This window comes from Pieris brassicae, chromosome 1 (genome assembly GCF_905147105.1).
Source record: "Pieris brassicae chromosome 1, ilPieBrab1.1, whole genome shotgun sequence".
NCBI lineage: Eukaryota > Metazoa > Arthropoda > Insecta > Lepidoptera > Pieridae > Pieris > Pieris brassicae.
In genome coordinates, this window is record NC_059665.1 from 20,726,483 (window position 1) to 20,734,791 (window position 8,309).

Below are 8,309 nucleotides of genomic sequence, written 5' to 3' on the forward strand. Positions count from 1 at the left end.
TAATTTTTTAATCTTTGATATGTCAAAAGACAAGGTTCAAGACATATTTTAATGTCATCTCTATTATGGTTGTTAAACCCCTTGTAAGTTGTAGAACAACTTGGTATTTTGGTAATAATAATAAAGCTACTTTAATTCCATACTGTTAAAAAAATACAAATCAAATGGCCGTTAGTCTTGTTATTGGCCGTTACTCTTAGCATACGTTAGTTATTGTAATATTCGTATCTTTGTGTTCTGCAGCATCTATACTCTTAGAATACCGTAGTTATTGTTATATCCGTATCTTTGTGTTCTGCAGCATCTATAATCTTAGTATACGTCAGTTATTGTTATTTCCGTATCTTTGTGTTCTGCAGCATCTATACTCTTAGCATACGTTAGTTATTGTTATTTCCGTATCTTTGTGTTCTGCAGCATCTATACTCTTAGCATACGTTAGTTATTGTTATTTCCGTATCTTTGTGTTCTGCAGCATCTATAATCTTAGTATACGTCAGTTATTGTTATTTCCGTATCTTTGTGTTCTGCAGCATCTATACTCTTAGCATACGTTAGTTATTGTTATTTCCGTATCTTTGTGTTCTGCAGCATCTATACTCTTAGCATACGTTAGTTATTGTTATATCCGTATCTTTGTGTTCTGCAGCATCTATACTCTTAGCATACGTTAGTTATTGTTATTTCCGTATCTTTGTGTTCTGCAGCATCTATACTCTTAGCATACGTTAGTTATTGTTATATCCGTATCTTTGTGTTCTGCAGCATCTATAATCTTAGTATACGTCAGTTATTGTTATATCCGTATCTTTGTGTTCTGCAGCATCTATAATCTTAGTATACGTCAGTTATTGTTATTTCCGTATCTTTGTGTTCTGCAGCATCTATAATCTTAGTATACGTCAGTTATTGTTATTTCCGTATCTTTGTGTTCTGCAGCATCTATACTCTTAGCATACATTAGTTATTGTTATTTCCGTATCTTTGTGTTCTGCAGCATCTATACTCTTAGCATACGTTAGTTATTGTTATATCCGTATCTTTGTGTTCTGCAGCATCTATACTCTTAGCATACGTTAGTTATTGTTATTTCCGTATCTTTGTGTTCTGCAGCATCTATACTCTTAGCATACGTTAGTTATTGTTATTTCCGTATCTTTGTGTTCTGCAGCATCTATACTCTTAGCATACGTTAGTTATTGTTATATCCGTATCTTTGTGTTCTGCAGCATCTATAATCTTAGTATACGTCAGTTATTGTTATATCCGTATCTTTGTGTTCTGCAGCATCTATAATCTTAGTATACGTCAGTTATTGTTATTTCCGTATCTTTGTGTTCTGCAGCATAGACCCCTTTTTGGTAAGGGTCCCCTCCTGAACTTTATATTTTAATCAAGATATTATATTAATCAGTTACGACTGTAACAAAGAATTCACGTCTAAAGATACTTGCCTGATACTTGATCCTACACGAATAAAAAATAGCAACATGATGGCTATCAAACTATTTAATCACCATTCAACAGAACTAGCGTATATTGCATTCAAGGGGCAGGCGACCAGATTTTAAAGGTGAGGTGCTATAATGTAAGTGAGTTTTGACGCACTAACATAGATTATGACAAAAATAATAATTTAATTGCTTTGAATAATAATTACCTATACATTTGCATGCTATTTTGACAACTGATTATGCAGTTTTTTTACATTCACTATCATAATAGGTATCAATTTCATGGAAATTTTATTATTATTTGTTATATATTTAAGAATTAATTTGTGATTCAGTATATCAGTTAGCAATAATTTTGTATAGCGAAGTATATTAATGTAGTCAATGTTTTGTTAAAATGATCCTATTTATTAAACAAAGCTTTTTAAAGTGAAATTTCTTTATAAGCGTTGGAAAAAAATTACCGTCACATTTTCCCGTTACGCGTCACATTTTTTCGTTACGCGACACCTTTGCTTGTCCCTACCACGGTTGATTCGAAGAGATTCGAAGCTATTAATAACACAAATATATAATAACGATAACAATGATAGTAATAATTCTATTACAATTAATGACATTCTGTAATAATATTAGTAGTAATAAGGTAAAATGAAATAATTGTATTTTTTGTATTCATGTCTATGATAATAAAAGCTTTTTGTTAAACTTTATCTAATTTAACTTTAGTTAACCAATTTCTGTAAAGTTGCTCATCTTAGAAAAATAAGGTCATAAAGACGTTTCACTTCTTACGTGTGTACACGCACACATTTTTTTTGTTATTGGTTGAACTTACATATATATGTCTATATTACAATACACAAACGAGGAAGTCTCATTCAAGCGGATCAGTATTTTTTTAAACAATTTTTATTAAATTTCAAATCGCGCAACATTTATGGCTCTGAGTATAAAGCACCCAAAGGGTGTGTCGGGAGGTATTTGTCTTAGTGACATATGCGATCGGTTGTTGTAGCTTTATTTGCGTCTTATTGAAAGCTTTGTTCATATGGGGTCGTACGAAGACAGACGTCAGAGTGACTTCTGTTTTAAAGGAGCTGGCTGATGATATATGACCATAGATTTACATAAAACTTGGGTCTTCATTTAACATTTAAAATTAATATTTTCCACTAAAGAACAACAAAATATGTGTGATGTGTGTACTGTTTGGTAGATTACTATGGTCTCCCATCACCTTAAACTTACTTGACAGATGGATGTAGATATTTGACAGCTGACAGTTGATGGATGTTCGCCGTTTTTTTTTGTTTTTAGAAACATCTTCATTAATTCTTAATATATTAACATCAATATACCTATGAGTCTAACAATGTTATACACGTTAATATTAATTATGTCGGCGTTTCACATTTGTATAATCTTACGACGTGGTATTAAAAATTTTGAGACACGTATTTGACACTGTACGTGACGTTTTAAACTGTCAAACATGATAACTATAGTAGTCTTTGATGGTATTTATCTCTTTATTATGGCTGCTTTACGTGGCCTATATTCTTAAATATCGTTAAGCATATTCAACGTATAAACTTTGGAGACGGTTTTCATCAGGGAACCGGATATCCGGATGCGGATAATCCGGGTTTACTGCGTAAGTCCGCTCATATTGAAGGTTTAATATTAACATGAGCTTACTGAACTGATTTAAGTTGAATTAAGGACATGCAAAGTATTATAATTAATTTAATAAAAATGTTTTACTCACTATATACTTTGGATCTTTACGAGGCTCTTAATATTTAAATTTAATTTTATAAAATGAGGATCAAAATAAAAGTGCTTCACTAGTAGTCTAGATATAATAAATGTATGACAATACTTAATTTACAATATTCTTAACCTAAATAGTTATAATAATTATTTAAAATGGATACATAAACAAATCTAAAAAGTTTGGTCCCTGTGACTGGCTTTTAATGCTGGCTGCATTTCTCCGCAATTTTATTTGCTAAGCGACTCACCAGCTTTGAGGTCATCGGTACCTACTTTATACCATGCGCCAACTTAAATATTTTTTATCGCCTATGCAACTGAATCCCATAGTCCTAGAGTCTACTCCAAAGCGTACAAAGTCAAAGCTGGTGGATACACTTTTATAAATTTATTAGTTACATTTTGTTTTTGTATAACACTGGCGGAACCATGCCCACCTCTTCGGGCATTTTGTGACTTACTTATAAGCTTTAGACATCTGCTACTACTGACTTTATGGTTTGCATTATCAAACTATACAACATTTCATGACACATGCAGATGATGTGACTATATTGTTAAAAGGATCATCAAAACCGGTTCAGTAGATCCAACGGACCCTACGAACGATAAACGCGCCAAAGATAAATAAGTCAGTCTAATCTAATCTAAGTCAGTTTCTAATATTACTAACTTATAAATAGTGAAACATTAATAATCAATTGCAAGTATAATGATTAATATAATTATAGATCCAAAGGTTACCCCTACAACTTTATGATGTATGTTTAAGACGAAATACTTGTTTAATTAAAAAAAATCTTAAACAACATGGAAGAGGGCGCCCTTTAGCAAGATGCGTTATCAGGAAGCGAGAAATTTGGAAAAATCTGGAGGAAATCTTTACGTGTTCCAATTAATGGTATTGTAGGAAGGATATCGAAACAAACTTAAGAATAGTAGATATAGTTCTATAGTATATTGTCGAAATTTGTAAAAAATTGAAATAAACAGGCTTCATTATTATGGTTTTCTAAATAAAATAATGCCTTCAAAATTTAATTCTTAAACGTGCTACATGCTACATTATTATTTTACAAAGCAAAATATACTCTATGGCCCGAATTTCATATAGCAACTCTATAATTCTATGTATATCCTATATATTTTAATATATACTACTCTTATATATTCAAACATATAGTCCCTATTTCTAAACCATTGTACATAAACCCTCACTCATACATTCGTAGAATATTTATGACGCCAAATGGCATACGTAACGTGTATATAGCTGTAATTGCAACCCATTTAGGGGGGGAAGGGGTGGTTGAAGTTGCTTAGATAATGTGCATACATTAAACTAAGACCAAACTAACGTATCTTGATGAACGAACTTCGTGCGCCTGCGGTCTAATTACGCCCGCTTCTGTGAAATTTCATTTACATAGAAAAACTTGTCTTAATAGTAACTTAAAGATAATATGCGTTATAAGTGAATTTTAAGTCTTCAACAGTTTACGTACTGGAGTAAAAACAACACTTGGTTTTGGTTTCAGATTTCTTAATGTGCTCTACAATTTCCGGCAACGCACTTTCGAGCCTCCTGGCTCCATCCATGGGCAGTTGTCACTTAATCTTAGGTAAGTCTCCTGCCCGTTTGCTTTATTATGCATATTAAAAAACAGCTTTTTGTGCCTGACACACGCCATCAAATATAAGGTCGGTTTGTTTTAGATGTTTTTCTTCAGGATACTAATGTTAAATGCGCACATGGAAACGTCCATTGGTGCACAGGGTTTGAACCTACGAGCTCAGGGATGATCACAGGCTTAATCCAAGCCCACTTAATATTTTTTTAAAGTTTATATAAATTTAAAATTTCACCATAAATATGAATTATAAAGTATAAGTTATAATTAAAACATATGTATGTATTCAAAGTACCTACCTTGTTGGCATTTGAATTTCGCTAATTACAATGCAATTGGATTCATAATGGCGTCAATTTGCAAGATTGTTCGCAACTTCTCTTGCAGTTTGCAGACACTCAGCGTAGAATGACATATAGGTACTTCAGATTAAGGTACTTTTAATCCATTGATAATTGTTGCCTTATTTACTATTTATATATTAAATAGCGTTCAGTCCCGCCTTCGCACGTCTGGATATATATTTGATGATATTGATGTCTTCTATAATGCATGATTGCTTTATTGTCAATAGTATGTACAGTGTTCCCAATATAAGGATTTTCTTGGTTATTTATCTTTGGTTATATTATCGAAGTTTTGAAAGATACGTGCCTAGCTTTATTGAAATTATTCTATAGTCTATACTCAACATTAATGTTGGAAAACAATAGTGGAATAATATTTCAAGCCAATAAGTCAAGTGGCTTTTATAATAGCGTAGATTCAAATATAATTTATGAAGATTAAAGGGAATGGTTGTGGAGAGTTGTTAGTTCGTCTGGTCTGTTCTATGACCGTGGTTAGAGTTGAGAATCTACTCTTTAACTTACAATAGCCATATCGTTTGCGATAACTTTTAAAGTTAAATTTTTGTGTGTTGGAATATTGAGAATATTCTTAGCCGTCAGTCTCGTGAAGCGTGTCCTGTGCTAAAGGCAGCAACTGTTACGCAGTCGCAATACGCATCCACTCCCTAACCATAAGCCATTATTTATTCTACCAACACGCCGTCAGTGGCGCTACAAAATTTTAAGGTCTGCGCCTCAGATTTCTGTATCTGTTTCATGATAATTTGTTAATCTAATAGGCAAATAAGTGGTCAGCCTCATGTTACTGACACGTTCTAAGTTCGGTCTAAGGCAAGTCGGTTTCCTCACGATGTTTTCCTTCTCCGTTAAGCACAGCAGTTCATGGGGGATCGAACCATAGAGACATACGCTGATGCCACTATGCAACTATGCAACTATGCGAGATTTTACCCATCATTAATTAAAGGTGGTGGTAGCGGTGATGGCGCAACACGTCGTACGCAACTTTTATTGAAAATTACAGAACACTTATGTAAATTCATTATCATAACGTTCATAAACGCACATATTAACTTTCGTACTAACTGATCTGAAACTGAACTAAAATTATCGTGATTCACGTGCACTTTTTCATTTTGATGTGTCCTTTTTTTAATATTGCCCTAATAACTGTTTCTCATTACAACTCAACTCATTTTTTCTCTCATATTTGTTGCTAGAAGAGATCGCTCGACTGCGATAAGACCGATGATTCCCCAACTTTTTATTCAATCATGTCAGTTGTATTATATTTAAATAAACTGCCTTTAAACGTGTGTCACACAAACTTTTGTACTTTGTGTCCATAAACTAATTTCAATATTATAAATAGAACTTACATGAAGGTTATATTCATATACCCCGAGGCCTTTGAAACCATATCTCTGTGTTATGATTGAAAATTCATAGAAGCGGTATTGCCCTCAATTCCGTTGTACAAATATTGCTTTAGCGACGTTATAAATCCAATGTAAGCCTTGTGTGTACACACAGGCATGTATAAAGTCCACGACAGAATACATAATGTAAGAGAAACAAAGCTGTTACATAATGCCGACCAAATTCTAACTCGGTGTTGCGTTTTAGTTATTGACGACAGCGATTTTTAAGAAGTTTGTAGGCAATTTTGAATTCTTGATAAAAAGGAATCTTAATCTTTATAGAATATTTAGAAAAATATCAATTACCAAGTACGTGAGGTTTTATCGACTGTCTATTGTTCTAGTGCACGCACTAAGGGTAAGATTTGGGGTCGAGACTTGGACTCCCGTATGCCACATCTAAATCATTTTTCACAAATGGGATTAAAACTTGAACCTTGAATGTGAATGTGTCTGTTAAAATGATAAAGATTACTATGTTTTAAGTTTTCTACAGACTCATGAATCCTATACATCTTAGAGTATGAAAGACTGTGTGTATACAAATAATCTGAAGAACTTTTGCCTAGCATTTAAATCCCCTATATTGTGTATTTTAACGTATAAGGTACAAACGAGGCGAAAGTTGTGAGTCTTTAATGGTTGGGCCTAAGGTTTACATTCTGTAATGTTAATCATTATTCACAATAATCAAACTATCCCATCGCCTAAAAAGCGTACTCTCATTGGATGTCACTGTCATGTCATTGTCATTTAGCTGTCAGACGTCAGCGGTGACGCGGGGAATTTGAACTAAAAGAAATGTTCTGCAATGTTTAATTTAGATTAGTTTTGTAGTATTTCATTAATAGTTGACCCGGCAAGTTTTGCATAACATTTGTGCGGCATTTTTGAGTGAATTAAAATTATCCAATCCGTTCAGATGTCCTTGAGTAAATGTTACTTGTTAATATATGTAAATATTTACCCAACGGAATAATCTACCAACTTCCGCGTCCGTTTTTCGCTTACATCACCACCTAAACCGGGTGGAGGCGAGCAACAAAGACGAAATTTCGCCGGATCCATCCGCCCACAACAAACAAGTGAGACGCTTCGCATTCCGGCCGCTGGAGCCTTTACTTGCGACAGATCAAATTGAATTCCGAGCTCTTAACCCACCTATTTAGTATGTACTAGATGAACTGTATACTATGAGTTTAACGAAGTATACTTTTAAATGTGTTTCATATAAAACATCTTTACAGTAGGTTACCATTGCAATTATAAGCAAAAATTACAAACTGAAATTGTAAAAAAAAATCAATCATACCCCGTAAATATGTAATGTAATTTATGATAAGTTTCACTTTAAATTAAGAAAACCCTTTTTAACCGGATTGAAGCTGTGTATTATTATTATAAACTTTAATTTAAATGCTGTACAGGTGTGTGGTTACGGTGACCGTCGGAAAAATTTATAATAATAATACATAGCTTCAATCCGGTTAAAAAGTGTTTTCTTAATGTGTAAAAGCTATCGTTACAAAAGACAATACTCTTCACAATAAATTCTTTTAATATAAGATAAATCAATAAGACATTGAAGTGCATTTTGTAGTTGTACGTTTCTTTTAAAATAATATTTATTTATTTTGATTAAGTCTTGTAAGGCCAAACGTATTGACGTTTTTA